Genomic DNA, 17689 nt, shown 5'->3' on the forward strand with positions numbered 1-17689 from the left:
AGGATATACTCTTATGATCTCTGTTTTATAGATGGGGAAGCCAGACACAGAGTGCTTGACCAACTTGTCTGAGGTCACACAGCTCTTAGGTGGTTGAGCTGGGATTTGAACTCAGGCCATCTAATTTCAGAAACTATGTTCATACCCCTTCCGTACCTCCTGACACACAGACAAGGAAGGTTTAACACGTCCTTTACAGATCCCATGACTTTGAGAGATGCTGCCAATCTAATTTAAGGCATACTGTGTTAAATACCACAGTAGAAACATAAAATAGAATGCTCTTAAGCCCTGGATATTTTCATGTGATGTTAAAAGCCATTTGGGATCTGCTTTACATCCCAGAGAATTATCAACTCCTCAGATAATTGAGGAAAATGAGGTTGAATGAGGTGAAGGTCCTATCAAAGCTGTCATTTCCTTGTCAGTCACCACTAATAAGGGTCAAATGACTTTTCTCACACTGTTTCCTAAGAGCTCTACTTGCCTCCACCAGCAGGTCCCTGCTACCCTGGAACCAAAAGTTTTAATTCAGTCCTCAATTAGTGTTGCTTTCAAATGCTTTGTAACAAGGACGGTGTCCTGCAGGAAGATGGACTGTGGCCTACGCCATTTTTAATGGAGATGTGTAAAGAACCAGATTATCAATTCCAGACCCCAGGATGGAGTAGACTTTGCCATGTCTCCCCAAGCTCCTCTGCCTACAAAATGGGCAAAATAAAACCTGCTTTCTCGTCTTCACCTACTGGGAGTATTGTGAAGATAAAAAGCAATAATTGGTGTGAAAATGCCCCGAGTTGCTGAGATGAAAGCTCTCTATAATCCCAGCATCTCATTAGACAGGCTTTATTGGGATTTCGGTATGGTTTGGTGGCTCATAGAAGCAGCTCTTCCAGCTGGCAGGATGAAGCCCTAGATCTTTATCCCAGAAGAGGATTAGTTGCTGCAACTATAGGCAAGTCGACACTACCCAAGACAGGGACAGCCTAGAGTGTGAGGACAGAGGTTGCACCTTTTGGGAAGCACTGTCTAGCCCTCCTTGACAGGCTCCTGTGATGGAATTCCCTGCCTCCCACAGCAGTCATTGGAGATGTCAGAAACAGTGTACTTCTGTTGGACCTGGATTGCCTGGAACACACCCACATCTGGCCCTTCAGCCCAGACTTGCCCAGATGTTATTAACTCAATTCCTTCAACCATGTCTGACCTGCTGAGGTTTTTAAATCTCTCATTCTCCTCCAGACATATCCCAGTCCCTCTTTAATCTTAGAATGGGATACCCAGAACCTTGACTAAATAGTCCATCCAAAGCAGACCACCACATTATTCTGCAGACACAACCAAAGATGAATTTTTCTTGGTGGCTTTGTCCTACCTTAACTATTATTACAGCTTTATCATAAGTAAGCTGTGTCTCCCCAGCATTAGCCATGCTTTAAAAAAACAAAAAAAAAAAAGATTTTTAGCAAAAAATTATATTCTCAAATTAGAATTTTTTTTGAATTTTGTTCTAGGCTTTCCAGACCTTTTTAAATCCACAATTTGCCATCTAGAGTATTATTTACTTTACCCAGGTGGTAGTTCAAGCTTCTGAGTTTTTATTCTATGAAGGGGATAGTGCATACTTCCTGCAAATATAGTGCATTTTAATTTGATCTATTGTACACAGACAGTTTGGGTAAGAATGCTGTCTGCTTTTGGTTAAATATTGCCCAGGGGAGGGCCAACAAATGTTTTCCTAAAACTAATTCATGCTTCTTGCAATTGTCAATCATCAAGTTCTTCTACTTGGTTGCACTGATTTCTGTCCTGTTTTGTAACGGTGTCCACAATTCTTTGCTAAACTCCATCTTGTCTGCTTCATTTTTCTGATCTCCCAATTTTGTGGCTTCATCCTGGAAAGAAGCAACTGGCACTAGGAGACTGACTTGGCTCCCTGGGTACCACCATATTCAATTCCTTTTACAACCCCCTCCCCCACCCCATTGATACTTTCTAGGATCAACTTCCAGCCCAACAAGTAGTATCTTGGAGAAAACTTGTTACCCCCTTAAAATAAAAAATAAAAAAATGGAAACTCTGTTTCATTCCTTGTTTCTGGCTTCCCTCTCATGGATGGGGAAGCTGGAAGGCCTCTGCTGGCAGGTTGACTATCTCATTTGAACATTTCCTGTGAGCCTAGTGTGCAGCTCATCTAGGTGTGAGATTTGAGTACAATTGGAGTGCCAAAAGTTTTTGTCCAGTTCACCATACTATGGTTTCTGTTTTCTTTCTGGATTCTGTTTTCTCCTTTGCAATCCAAAGACTATTCTCCTAGGCAGGGAAGCCAGTGCAATTGCAAAGAAACTTGTGCCCTCCTGTGACATCCATCAGCATCACACATGGATGCCACCCAATGGACTCAGGCCTTCTTTGATGTTCTGGTTCTGAGCCTTGTCAAATTCTTTTCAGTGCTTCTTCCACTTCATAAGTGACCCTTATTAAAATGCCACCTTGTCGGAGGAGGGTTGTACTTTGAAGCATAAACTAACCAATGAAGTGCCAACATCTTTGTCAGACATACCCTCTAACCCAACTGCAGGGGAAGAGATGAGTTTTGAAGGAAGACACCATGAATTGCCCACTGAGTGGGGAAAGACCATATTCCATTCTGGAATGAAGGGCAGAAGAAGTGTAGCAGAAAGAAATTTGTGTTAGGAGTTAGGAAGACTGGGCCTTATTCCCAGGATTTGCTTCTTTAAGAGCTCCAAGACCTCTGTATCCTTCTCTGTAAAATGAGAACACCAAATCAATTTTAAATCATCTGTAAAGTTCTTCCCAGCACATCATTCTGAGATGCTTTATCCTGATTTTATCCCAACTTTCCCAGTACAGCTGGCTCTGTGTCTTGTATTGAGGTTGCACTGCCTCTCTGAGCCTTAGTTTCCTCTATTTTAAAGTATGTCTGGCACTATGGTTTTCTACATGAGCAGGGACTCCACGGAAGCCTGGGACAAAGCAAGATTGGAAAGAGGAGGAAGAACATCTGTCTTCCCCTTCCAGTTCAACCAGAGCAGCTCCAAATTTACCTATTAGTCTTTTACATAAGTTTTCATTTGAAGACAGATTTGGGGGGTTGTTGTTTTGTTTTATGTTTGCCTGCTAGGGACTGTTTCTTGGAACTTGTCCATGTAGTATGATATCCCAGATGACTTTGAGAACCCCATCTAACTCAAAATTCAGATATTAAACTCCTTGAGAGCAAAGATGAGAACTTGTCATTCCATCTCATTACCCTCCATATACCCTTGTGTATAATCGGTGTTCAACAAGGCTTGTTGGGCAAACATCATCACTATCATCATCATCCTCATCCTCATCATCATGATAATTATCAGTGAGTTCTTATTCTATGCCAGGCATCCAGTGCTTTAGTCGGTGGCCTCAATTAACCCTTAAATTCTGCCTGAGGGTAAATAGTATTTTATCCCACAGCACAGATGCAGCAATGGAAATACTGAAACTTGAGTGGAATGGAAGCAAACTAGATATCAGAATCAGTTTTTAACCACCTTCTTGCATGGCCTCATTTCCATCTGTGGGACATGCCGACTACGGTCAGGGAATGAGGAAACTGGAAAGCAAGGCTCACAGGAAGAGGAGTATCATCTGAAGATAATCCCCGAAGAGAGAGGGATGATTCCAAGGTGTGTAAGAAAGGGCTTTGGTGTGAAGTGGGAGGTGGATTTCACACAATTTCCCAGACAGCATCAGCATCACCAGGAACCTTTTTAGAAATGCAGAGTCTCAGGTCCTGCCCCAGATTTCCTGATTGGGAAAAACTGCAGATGTGGTCCAGGAGTGTGTGTGTTTTAATAAGCCCTGGACACCAAGGGATTCTGCTATAGGCCAGCATTCCAGAACTGCTGCTGTAGAAAAACTCCAGTGACTTTGACTTTGCTCCCTGAAGAAGTGTTGTAACAGAAGTTCTAAATCTACAGCAGGATTTATCTCTTCGGTATTTTAAAGGTAAGGCTGGCAAGTTTGCTTGGTCTGAAAGACTCTGGATATCAGATTCCTTCCTCCCATCTTCTGTTTAGTCTGTAACCTGAGGCCCATCACTTAACTCCTGATTCTCTGCCTGTTCAATGTGGTTAAGGACGCTGTATTCCCTTATTGGGACAGCCAGAGAAATGTGTAATTAGTGGTTGTGAAGCATCTAGTGCCCAGAGCAACATATAAATACTGCAGGATAATAACCAGTTTATGGCCTTAAATGCCGCCTACAACTTGACACATTTAAAATTTCTTCCTTGAATTGTAAAGTTTAAAGTTAATCTCACAGTTTGGTATGTGCACTAACTTTTTATTCATTCCATAGCCTGGTTTTGTTTGTTTGTTTTTGTTTTTTCTTTGTGCTTCCTTCAACCTTCCAGAGAAAGTAGGTAGGAATAAAAAAGAGTTTAGAAAATCAGAATCTTCTGAGACAATAACCTCTCCAAAGCATAACATTTGATTGTTAGACGTGGATTCTGCACAAGTTTTGAACAGAGAAGTGAGAGATGCTCCCTGGGCACAGAGGTCATCAGCACCTATGATAACACTGGGACTTTGAGGTTCCAGGCTGTGTATCTTTAAAGAGAGTTCACCATATCCAGCATTTTCATTTCTGCCTGACTTTGTAGTGACCCTCCCTTTCCTATTTGGAATCTGAGAAGTCTGCCCAGTATTTTGTACTTGATCATTCTCTATTCAACTTTGGCAAACACTTCCTTTTTAAGGGAATCCTGCTTGCTCTGCACATACAATCATTTGAGAATTGATTTACAAGCTTAGAGGCTGGTATGTTTTTCTCTAGCATGAAATCTGTTTTCACCTTAATCTTAAGCAATTGAATGGGAAAAAAAAAAAAAAAAAAAACCAGCTGAAGACCTGCAAGAATACTTTCTTTTGAGAATTAGACAAGGGCTGAATTTATATGGAGAATACAAATGTGGATGAACAATCAAAGATAAATATATAAAACAGCTTTTATAGTGACAGTGCGGTATGAAGAAAAATACTAAATAACCATAACTTTTATTTTGTATATTTTAACTTTAATATCAGAGCATAATTACTGAGCAGGAAAAACCTCCACCCTTTTATTACCATTTCCTGACATTTTAAATTATACACTATTGCTGAATTAAAACAAAAAAAGAATAGCAGAATAGATTATCCAGGCCCTGAATCAACACACTAATTTATAAACTAAGTATAAAGTAAACAGGCTTATTTCTCCCTGTGCCTTATGTTGGAGGTCAAATGTGCACAATAGCTTAAAATAACAAGTTGAGATGTGTTTTCATAATTGGAAATAAAAAAGAAGTTCCACCATCTGCTAATGAAAAGAAAAGTTTTCCTACGTAGCTAACAGCTGCTGTCATTTCTGAAGAAACATCTCTAAACTCTTCAGAATTTGGTGCAATGGGAGCTAAAATCACCAGGGTGCCATGAACTGATGACGGATTACGGGAAAATCATGCTTGTACTTAGAAGGGCCACGTGGAATCATTTTGGTAGTTGGTCCAGCTTTCTGTGTGGTATTATTAGTTGCAGACTAAGAAGTGTTTCCTTTTCGAGCCCAAATGAGTTGAGATGAATTGGAAAGTGAACAGCTTCTCCCTCTGCTCATCTCTCTGTAGGGCACTGTCTGGGCCCAAGGATGGTGTCTGTCATCACAGAGCTCAATGGCGATTTGCTAAGCACTACAATGAATGAAATACAGTATGTCTGACAAATTGCAAGCACTGGCAGTGAACAGAAAGGAATAGTTTAACTCCTCCTCATCTTGCACACTAGCATTAAGCCTTCAGATAAAGCAAGAAAAATGGCCAGCCATTGGGACAGCATGCCCTTCATAATAGAAACTGGTCTAGCTATAGATATTTTCTCATTTTTTGGATCACCTATCTTCCCTGAGTCTGTCTTTCCTTATCGGGTGTAAATTATTTGTTTGCAATTTTTCTGAAATTGCTCTAAGAAGATCAATAGAAAGCCTGTGAAGAAAGGGAATATAATTTCACCGCCCTCAGTTTTCTGAAAGTCTGCTGTTCTTGAATTGCATGCTTCCTGCCAGGCTTGTGATAATGAATGCTTCGTGTGTCCTTAATCTACAGAAATTTGTCAAGAAATAAGTGCATTCAGTCATTTTTCAGACCACCCCAAAGCATTTTAATATGACCTGTTCCGTTGGCAAACCTGTGCAATAAAGAAACTGGGTTTGATTCAAGTAGATAATTTAAACTTTCCTCCTATAACTTTTAAAACAGGAACTGCTGCTTTGCAGAGAAGAAATATTTTTTTTCTTGAGGACTCCGAAGGCAGTTTTATGTCCTTTGTTTCTCTTTTGAACTTCCAGAGCTCTTACCATCTGGACCATTCATTTCTCACTTTTCTGTATCTACTTTCATTTGCCGTAATTCTCTTTTTATGCCCTAACCTGACCGAACTATAAACTCCTTGAAGGTAAGAGTCATTGACCATATTTCTATATTTCTTAAGGTGCCTAAATCAGCAAAATTTATGTAGTATTTAATCACATTTGATGCACTAATTCATTTCTAATTAAAAGTTTCACTTCAATCTTTTAAAATCATAAAGTCATCTTAAGATGTATTATGTTTGACAGTCTCTTCTAAAATGACCCTGGCTCTGTTCGCCATAGCGTCTTATAGTAAAGTGCTTCTTGCTGGGTCTGGGTGTATAGGATGTTCCAGGCGTTACACCTTATAGATCCTGTTTGAATCAGTGTTGCTGGTTGAATGAGTTCATCTCAGGTCACAGTGGGCTATTTCTTTGTTAGTTGAAATAATTTGGAATAATGATTCCAAAACTTGAGAAAACTTCCTACTTGGAACGTGTTAAGAAAGGGTACTTCTCTTAGATGGGTATTTTTTACTTACTTATTACAATTTATAAAGAATTAACAAAGGTGGTCTTTCTGAAACTTGCTTTTAGAATTTGACTTTGGCTACCAGTCGACCTTCAAGAGGTAAATTCATGCTCTTGGATATTGTGTATGTGTGTGTGTGTGTGTGTGTGTGTGTGTGTGTGCAAAAAACAAAGGGGTTATTTAGTATCTAGACCATATCATTTAAATTCTTAGAAATCCCATAATTGCAGATTTGTGGCATGTATATTATATGAAGAAAAGAAAAATAACCCATGAAACTTTGAGGGCTTGTTTATGCTTGGAATACATCACAGAAGAGTAAAGAGAAGAGTGTTGGTGGGGTTGTTATTGATTTTATTTTTAGAAAAGGCAAGGGCACAGCTGCAAGTCCCCTTATATACATCGAGTCAATGCAGAAGTTTATTACAGATGTGAAATTATGCAGTGTGTACCAAGTATAAGTGTTTATTCATAGTCTAAATTTAACCACCCACATTTAAAGGTTGCATTTGGAAGTAAGTTTGCCATTTTGGCTCCTGTGCCTGGAATTCTCCCGGCTGCCACGTGGGGCAGAGGCAGCACTATGGAAAATGGAGAAAGACATCCAAACTCCTTCCCCTCCTTCCCCTTCCCCTCCCAGCATATTTGACTCCAGTTTATAGAAGGTGACTCAGAATTGCTGTAAAAGTAAATGACCAGAGTCCAAGTCAGGTCTTGTTTTAGCCTGTCCTATGATCTAGGGGGTGACAGAGGTCATCAGTCGGGTGTTGGGGGGTCCTGCAGGGGACAGAAGGCATACTTAGGTGGTGGAAAGAAGTCGACAGAGGAGTAGAATCACAAGACTCCAAAGCATCAGAAGTTTCCAACAGAACCCCCGGGCTTGAAGGGGCAATAGGAAGAGATCGTTTTGTTGGAACCTAGGGACATCTCAGTCATAGGAGAGGGACTGAGACAAGGGGAGTATTAAGCATCATAGTATCTGCTGCCTAGACTGAAGCAGGAGAGTAGAAGGGAGCAAAGGAGTAGACACCCTGGCGTCTCTCCTCCTGCCCTCCTGTTTCCTACCACACTTCCCATTGTCTGAACCCAACAGGGAGCCAGGTGCAAGGGGGTCTGTGCTATTCAGTTAGTACAGGTCCACCCTGACCCGGAGGGCTACCTGGGTTAATGATTTCTCTGAAGCTCTGTTGCTTGTTTTTAAAGTAGGGATTGTTAGATCATGCCTACCTCATAGGCTTCATGGAAGGCTGAAATGGAAAGATTATTGCAAAGTGCTTGGCCTGTGACATAGTCAGCACTCAATAAATATAGCTGCCAGATGCTAATACAAACTTCAGAGAGCCTGTCTCAGAAGATGTCCTCTCTGTGTAGGAAGTCAGTATGGGTGAGGATAAGGGCATGAGGTACTGTGTTTATTGAAAGGCAGCATGAACTGCAATAGGCTGAGGAATGCTCTATCAGTCTGTTTTCTGTTGCTATGACAGAATGCTAGAGACTACGTGGGTTATAAAGAAAGGAGGTTAATTTTGGTTTATAGTTCCAGAGGTAGGAAAGTCCAAGAGCATGTGTGGCATCTGCTTGCATTCTGGTAGGGGGCTTATGCTGCTTCAACCCATGGCGTAAATCAGAACGGCAAGCTCACTTATACAAAAGAGGTAAAACACAAGGGGCAGCTTCACTGGCTCTCGTGGTGACTAATCCTGTCTGATAAGAGCCAGAAGTCACTCAGTTGAGAATGGCATTGATCCATTCATGGGTTCTGCCATGCTTCAAACACCTCCCACAAGTTCCCATCTTCCAACAGTCACACTGAGGACCAGGCCTCAACATGAGTTCCAGTGAAGACAAATTGTATTTAAACCATGACCAGCGCCCACCCTCCTATCCCATTCAATCAATGTACAGCTGAGCGAGGGTCTTGCTCATCTCCCTGATGACAAGCCAGTGACTGCAGTGTCTTCCATAGCCAGAACCCCAGCCAGTCAGGGATGAATCTGTGTGTGTTAGCTAGTGAGAAGGACTAGGCGATAGCAAAAAATACACTATGCTGGGGACCCTGGCAGCCTATGACATTTCAAAGATTACCTGACCTTTGACAATCCATGGATTTGACCAGCCCCATCATAAGAAAGGATTAAAACACATCTGAGAAGCCAAATGACGAGTAAATGCAATCTCATGGTTACAATTTCACCATACAAGCTGAGGCTAAAAGTTTTGGACAAATAGAGTCATAGCAATTTGATGCTACAAAACCATAGTCTTTTTTTTTTTTTTTTGTGGTGCTAGGGATTGAACCCAGGGCCTTGTGCTCACAAAGCAAGCACTCTACCAACTGAGCTATATCGCCAGCCCCCTGATGCTACAAAACCATAGTGGTGAGAAATTAGAAAAATTCATTTTATAGTTCTATTTGGAAAGAAATGGGTTTAGAAAATGTCCATGAGATGTCAAGCTTGTTGCTTCTCAGTGCCCCAAGTGTAAGGATTAGGGTCAAAGGACTAGAGGGGAGTAAGAAAGTCAAGTGCAGAGGTCCCCCTGTGCAAATGTGACTTCGTAGCACTTGTGTTGTTTCTCAGGCATCATAGACACCTGGAATGAGTCCCTTATGAAATGTTAGAGGCAAGTTAACTTCATCCATGGGTACCTTTAGAATAAGTTGAGATTAATAGTTTTGAAAACACTGGTGACATGAAATGTGTTTAGAAAGGCATCTAACATTCTATAGCAAATATTTCAGGGGTGTAAAGATCAGAGTGCACCTTCTTTCCAGAACCTTCTAGTTAGTGCAGTTGTGCTCACAGGAGTGGAACAAGGTGGAGTCACTCGTGCATCCTTCACGAGAGAAAAGCCTATTACAATAGAATGGATTAATTCGGAAAACAGAACCAATTCCTGAAAATCCAAAAGTTGCCCATGGGAAACCTACTTATAGCTCCTGCAGCAGGTGGAGTGTCTTGACCTTGCTCCTTATTACTGCTGGGGTAAGTGGTCTTTTTCAACCCCAGAGGGTAGTGCCCACTTCTTGCTGGAGTGTGTGCAGCCATAAGCCTGGGAAGCTCCCAGATGGTGCTTCCTCGTGGACTCAGACCCTGGAGACACAGGACCTTTCATTGTGTGTTTTAGAAACTCCTAACCTAGTTGTCACTTAGGCAGCTGTCTTTGTTTTTTCTTCTTACCCTTTCTGAGTTTGGAACTCCAAATCCTACCTTTATTACTTTGGTCTATGCTAGACCAGCATGTTCAAGTAGGGCATTCCACAAATCTTGACTAGAAAGGAGATTTCCAGTGAGCTCCATGATTGTTTTCCTTTTTAACCAGATTCTCCAGCTTGTGACTGGAGTGTGGATTGACAGCAGGATTGATTTGACTTCCTTGGGTCCTGCATTGAACATGTACAATTACAACTGATGCAGATGTCCTTAAGGAGAACCTAACTTAATTTTCACCTCAACTTCATGGTCGCTCAGTTGGTTGATGAAACAACATGTTTTGAGCATTTAGTGTATACTTAGCAAAGACTTTGGGAGGTGCTAAAGAGAAGAAAGCTACAGGGGAGTTCTGAGGACTAGGTTTGGGGGACATACCAATGGCTCCACTAGTATGACTTTCAGGGGGATCCACACCTCTCTTTCATTCTTCCAAGAGCCAAAGGACACTCCCTGGGAGTAATAATGGTACAGGTTCTGCATTGAGCTGCACAGTTTACCTGCCATAGGCTTTCAAGAGAAGGTGAGACAACAGGTGCCTCCTGAGGAATCCCTGTGCTGTCTCCCTGCCCTTGTGACAGATTGCAAACAGCCCTTCTGTCCCAACATTGCTTGACCTTCCTGTCATTATTTGTCTTTGCAATATAGAACCGAAACAATGGCCTTTGTTAAGGTGTAGACTCCTGGTGGGCATGGTTAATTTGCTTTTGTAAGAAAGCACTTCTTTATCAAAAATGCTTAATGTGGCCGAACCCATGGCACACACCTACAATCCCAGTGGTTTGGGAGGCTGAGGCAGGAGGATCGTGATTTCAAAGCCAGCCTTAGCAACTAAGCAAATCAGGGAGACCCTATCTCTAAATAAAATACAAAAAAGTACTGAGGATGTGGCTCAGTGGTTAAGTGCCCCTGGGTTCCATCCCCAGCACCAAAAAATAAAATTAAAATTAAATGCTTAATATACTGAACAAGAAGTCTCTTTCCTTCTCACAATGCTCAGAAGTGAAAAAAGCATCCCAGCCCTTTCACCTCCACCCTCTCCTGCCTCCCCATAGGACCTGGCAAACCCCACTCATCCTTTACTGTTCAGCTCCATAGTTACCTCCTCCCTGAAGTTTTTCCCATCTCCATCCCACTCAGTGGTGCCCGGAGCCTGGCTCCTGCCTTCCAGTTTGCACAAACCCATCCTAGTGACTCCCTTCAACTCTGTTCCCACTGAAAGTGGGAGCTGCTGGCTGGGAAGGACCTTGCCATGTATGTGTACCTAGTGCCTAAGCTGGGATCAAGAACAGAGTGACAGGTAAATGTTTGTTACGGGGACAAATTAGGAAATGAGCAAGTGATCTTTTGGAAAGGCACAGGTGTGTAAATACGCGATGGCTCCTTACCACAGTGCTGAACATAGATAAACAGAGGTTACCAGTGCAAACAGCCTCAGACAGGAGCTGTTAGGGGGAGGTTTGTTTTAATATGTGGTTTCAGCTTCTGGTAGTGGAACCAGGAACTTTCACATGCTGCAATTAAGAAGACAAATGTCCTCCTGTGCAAACAGGGAGAGGATGTGGCTCTGCCACCAGCACATGGCATAGCAGTTGGAACCCTGCGAAGACATGCAACACCAAGATAACAGCAGGGGACAGGCGGGGGCCTATTCTTGCTCTGTTATGCATTGTAAGTACTTTCTCTTGCAGAAATCATTGAGACCACTTGTTGTTCTTCTTAGCCCTTTAATTATAGGCCCTCTGATGCTGTCACCTACCATGCTGTAGGGCGACAGGCAGGCTTTCCTTCCTGCATACATTGCTTAAGCACTTGGCCTTGAGGTGACAAGTGCATGCTAATGCACAGCCTAATGTGGAACTCTGCATTAGCATCTTGCAGGGCCTCATGGGGCTCTTCTTTCTCCCTCCTGGAGTCACACACACACACACTTCAGAGCTTTTTGTTTTGCTTTGCTTTGCTTTGCTTTATGGTATGGTTGGTGAGGTGTCTGAAGTGTTACTTGTGCATTGTGTTTGTGATTTTCAGAAAAAAAAATTTTTTTTTGCAAGAAGTTATTTTTAAAGCAAGTGATAAAGAAACCCCAGAGCACTGAAACCCCAGAGAAAAGCAAAACCTGAGTCTCAGGAGGCTTCTCATCACTGAGCCAACTTACCCGCTAGCCAGCTGACTGGGCCCCATCCATTGTTATGTCTTACTCAAATAGGTCAGGATCCAGCTGCTTATAAATGAAGACAGAAGATAACAGGTTTAGCATGGAGAATTCAATGTTTAATTAATTCTCATGATAAAATGTGATATAGGTCAGCCTTCCCTAAGATGACCACTGGGTGACCTAGGACTGGCCATGATTAATTCTTTTTTTTAATTTTTATTTTTTTAAGTTTAATAAATAGTTCTCTTAATGATTGCAGATATGTAAAGCTGTTTGGTAGTATTCAGAAACATAACAGTAATGGTGGTTTTCCAGATTGATTTGTAGTCTTTAACAATTACAAGGAGTGTAAAACTGCTGTCAAACCAGTAAGACTGCATTTATGCGTTCATCATTTTTAGGATTATTTGTAACCTAGGCATATTTCCCCTAAATAACTTTGCCTCCTGGTGTTACAAGGCCCAACTCGCTCACATTCACCTCAATGACTGCACTTTGGTAATAACACCCAAAATAGTGGGGATGAAGGATTTTTTTTTTTTTTTTCACACCAAGTATTGGTAGGTAAAAGGTGGCTTTCAATTCAGGATGTGTAACAGGGCCTTCTTGAAATGTAAGCCCATTGACCTAATGAATCTTTCATATTTACGTGGTTTTTTGTCAAGTCATCTCCAACAAAGCAGACTTTAGTAACCAGCCTCTTCCAGGCCTTCTTTTTTCTCTATCATGTTCAAATCACTTACTGCTTCTGTTTCTCTTTGGGCAGGAACCTTGGAAAGAGGGACTTCCCATTTTCCCCACCTTCTCTTTCCTTTTTTTGTTTAATCGTGTTGGAAAGTACTTTCACTGGGGGTGTGTCCCTCTTTGTCCAGGAGATAGGCAGATACTGCTCCCTGTGGAATCTTTTCATCCTTTTGTTTGGAGTTTCTCTTTTCATGCATCTTGATGGTCCTTTTCATTTGTATTTTCTCCCCATGGCACTGTTTTTGGTAGAACTTAGTGGCCTTCAGGCCAATCTTTTTTGCCTTCTTTGAACATTCATAAGCCTCTCAACTTTCCTTTGTTCTCTTTTTCTTTTTCTCATTGTAATCCAACGATATCCTTAGCGTTTATGGTGCAATTCAATATATCCATTTTGTGGCATGGTGACAGCCACAGAGCTGCCCGGTGCAGTCTCTGGAGTGAATAGAAGCTCTCAATTTCTGGGTAATGAAGACCTATGAGCCAGCTCCTTGGAGTGCGGAACAGGAAAGGGCTACCCTTTACAACTGCCTGGTGAGGAGCACGCCTGTGACACGCCCGTGGGAGCACCTCTCTTTTCCGCTTTAAGCCAGTCTGCCATAATTTATTCTGGTGGGATAAAAAATGAGTTGACCAACTTTGGGAAGGTACTATGCTCTTTCGTCCTCAGGTTCCATATCTGGGAAATGGAATTACCCTCCACATAGTGCAGTTTGGGTATTCAGTGTGATAATGTCCCAGGATGTAGCAAGGCCCAGTAGGAGAGGCAAGATTTTATAACAGAAAAATGGTAGTTTTCAGAGTTGGGCAGAAGTAGACTTGACTACTCAGCTCTACTGTTATTAACTATGTGACCTATTCCTCCATTTACTCACTTGTACAATGGGACTAACAATACCTGTTTTACAAACTTGTTACGAATATTAAATAGGATACAGCATGTGTTGCATCTAATAATACAATGTAATGAAAGACTGACCATAAAGGTTAAAAATATCTAGATCTACATAATATTTGTCTGAAATGATCTTTCAGAAAGGGACTATTTTCTTAAATTTTATTTTATAGAATGTCTTTCATACTATTGGGCTACTCAATTACTTTGTTTTGAATCCTCAACTACATTCTGGAAAAAAAAAAAAAAACATTAGACCTGAACTGAACTTCATCATTGATAATTTTGTTCCCTTGTACAGGTCACTTAACAGAAGCATTTTTTTGAAAAGGAATCTAAGGAATCTAACCCAGATAGAGTCACAAGTGCAAGAGTTTTAAGTAATTATAAAGATCATTTAAAAAAGCTTCCTTCCTTCCTTCCTTCCTTCCTTCCTTCCTTCCTTCCTTCCTTCCTTCTATTTCAAATAATATAAAATATCTATAGTAAAAACCAAGTCCCCCACCTCTTCTGATGCTCAGCCACCCAGATCTCCACAGACAGTCTTAGCTGCTGGCCATTTTTTCTAGGGCTTTATTGCGCCTTGCAAACTCTGGACTAGCCCTCATCTTTAAAATTAAGCATCTTGGAGAACTTTCCATTCAACCAACTCCTTATTTTCAGCGCCTTCATAGTATTCCACAGTGAAGTTTTTAAAAGATCACTTTAGAGTAATGTAGTAAGTGGCCATGACATGGAGACCCACTTGCAGCATGAGGAAAAGCCACTGCTCTTGTGTATGTGGACCTAAGGCTACAGTTAGATACAATGTCCAATGGCAACATTACACATGGACTATAAAAGTTTCTCTCTCTCTCTCTTTCTCTCTCTTTTTCCCCAAAAGGTTCAGATGCAAGCAGGCAGGACATGCTTTTGGAAAAAAATGTCTTAGAAGACTCAAATATGCACCTAGAGAATTTAAATAAGATTGTTTATGAAGCAGGGATTGATGAAAGCAGCTATTTTTAATTTGTGTATTATTTAAAATAGGATATATATATGTACAGATCATGTGTATAAATACATAAATATGAATATATAACTGAATTAGTGAAGTGAGTGTTTTGAGTAGATGCCTGATCCTCTCATTTACCACCAAGAGTTTTTATATGCAGTAGCCTTTTGGGGGGAGGCATCTTCTTATTGAGTAAATGAAGGCTGCCTTCTGCTGTGGCTGCCTAGGGGGCTCCTACTATATAGCAGTCCTGTTCTGAGCAATCAGAAATCAAATGTAATAGGCAGATATAGGTTAAGATGGCCTTTTATTATGAAAGGCAGATGTGAAGGCAGTTAGCCAGGTGGGCTTGCTAACCTCTGAGCCCCCAAATTAAACAGGCTTACCTGTGCCCAGGTGCTGTAGGGCTAGACCACCAGAAAGCAACCCTCCACCAGCTAGGCAGAGACCCAAGGGTGGCAAAAGCTGAGACAAAGCTCTTCCATCTCCCTAGGGACACAGTATAGCCCAGGCAGAATTCCTAAGTTCCCTCCCTCAGTGGGAAAGATTTCTAACACTATCTGTGCAAAAACATGTGCTCATCTGAACTAATTCTCACCACATGGAGATAAGGAAACTGAGGTCTGTCTGGGTTGAGGTTGAGAGGGAGCCAGCAGTCATCCGGGACATTGGGAGTGGAGCCTGAACAAGGAACCCATTGCTGCCTCCCAAACTTCTCCTGGTGTGTTGACCAGAGCAAGTCATCTGATTTTGCCTGGGATCTATCGCTGGAATTCTTTCATGTGTGGAAACAGAGCCTGTGACCCTCAGGCTGCCAACTTCACCACCGTTGACTGTTTTCAGCCTGTCACACAAGCAATGATCTGGTGAGCATGGACCACAGTGAGTAAGCGGCTGCCGACGTGCCCATTCTTGATATGAACTACTACAGTTATATTAACCACACCAATCGTTATGATCCGTGCCAGTTGTGAGGAATGGCTGTGTGAAATCCCAGGGCTCATTTGTTGCCAGACTGGTAGCAAGTTGACAAGGCAGGCCTACATGGGCTGACTATCTATCGATAATGAGTTCTGGGGAAGAGTCACATGTCGTACCTGACCCTACACAGAGGGCCCTTTTGGATCAGCAGGGAGGGATGGAGGGAAGGACTGGAGGTAGGAAAGGAGGGACAGAAGGAGAGGAAAGAAGGAAGAATGGGAGGGAAAAGGGGATTTTAGTTGTCAGGTTTCACTTTTCTATTCTAAAATATGGCAGAAAATTGAATAATGTTGCCATGATTCTGACTTCTCTAGTGCTATTTTTTATAGTGCTTAAACCATGTTTTATCATTGAAGCAAACCAGAAATAAGAAAGAACTGAAAATTTCACTTTGGCTTCTGCATCACTGATTCCTCTATGGGGCTAAGACTTTGAGGAGGAAAATCATTAGGCTCTGAAGCAAAACAGATCTGGATTTGAATTTCACTTGTTCACTGGGCATGTGACCTTGGGAAAAGTGACTTAATCTCTTTGAGTTTCATTTTCCTCCTCTCTAGGAGATAAAAACATGTTAGCCTCGGGACTTCTGCTGTGTGCCTCCTTAGTACCTTGAGCGTCCTCTAGCATAACACTTTTCATACTTGCTTAATGCTGGTTTGACCATGTTGCTAGACTGAAGGCAGCTTGAAAGAGGGGCTGTTCTGCCTTGGTCATGGCTATGTCTTTGGAGTGCTGTGCCTGGCACACAAGTATTTGCTAGAAAAATGAATGGATAGATAGGTGTGTGAGTGGGTGATGGATAGGTGGATGATTGGATAGATGGATGAATGATTAGAGAGATGATTCAGGAAGATGATAAATATTCAATATAATATGTGAAAGGCAACTACCCCAGAATCTGGAATATTTCAGACACTTAAAAATTCTTTCTGCTTTTGGCAGAAGACCTCACGTTCTCTTGAAATCTCTGTACTTTGGGACTCTCTGACTCTGAATATAATAAAGGACCAGCTCTTTGCTGGTCAGTAGCAACATTGGTGGGGCCATAGTGTATGGGTTGCTTTCATGGGAATTTAGTCTGTCATTACCACAGCTATTCTATATCTGAAAAGACCCTGAAGCCCACAGTGAATTCAAATCATGCAGAGGATATTGTTATAATAAGAAGAATGGGTGTTCTTTTTTTTTTTTTTTTTTTTGTACCAGGAATTGAACCAAGGGATACTTAACCACTGAGCAGATCCTCAGCCCAATTTTATATTTTTATTTAGAGACAGACTCTCATTAAGTTGCTTAGCTCTTCACTCAGGTGCTGGCTTTGAACTTGGAATCCTCCTGCCTCAGTCTCCTGAGTTGCTGGGATTACAGGGGTGTACCACCACACCTGACCCAAGAATGGCTCTTCCAAATCAGAGAGGAGAAGCTGACAGGAGGTACAACTAAATTGTCCCATTCTCTAAGAGCTAAGCTCTTCAGGAAGAATAATTACCAAGATGTAACTGTGTAAAATAATCTCTTTCCTCTCCATTCCAATAGTACTTCAGGCTACTTGTGCTCTGCAACGTGCCACTTTGACCTTATGTTATACTGATATGTGTGTGGCCAGGGGCCTGACACTCAGCAGGCAGCCAGCTAGTGCTTGTTGAATGAAGGAATGAGTTGATGTCTTATTCATCTTCTAACTGATTCCTTGTGGTTCCAATCTGATCTCACATTTATATCTGCACCAGTGTCTAGTGCAATATTTGGTGCCAAGTAGGCCGTAAGCGCTAGGTAAATATTTGTTGGATGAATAAAT

The 17689-nt window shown here is 41.7% G+C and overlaps 1 protein-coding gene and 1 pseudogene across 3 annotated transcripts in view; one reads left to right on the forward strand and one right to left on the reverse strand.

The window, feature by feature from the left end:
• The window catches only part of Chn2 (chimerin 2), a 304571-nt gene that overhangs the window by 120848 nt on the left and 166034 nt on the right, over positions 1 to 17689 (forward strand). The window lies entirely within an intron of this gene.
• On the reverse strand, positions 12641 to 13424 carry LOC124990281 (ribosome biogenesis protein NSA2 homolog; annotated as a pseudogene).

The sequence above is a fragment of the Sciurus carolinensis genome, chromosome 8 (assembly GCF_902686445.1).
Source record: "Sciurus carolinensis chromosome 8, mSciCar1.2, whole genome shotgun sequence".
NCBI lineage: Eukaryota > Metazoa > Chordata > Mammalia > Rodentia > Sciuridae > Sciurus > Sciurus carolinensis.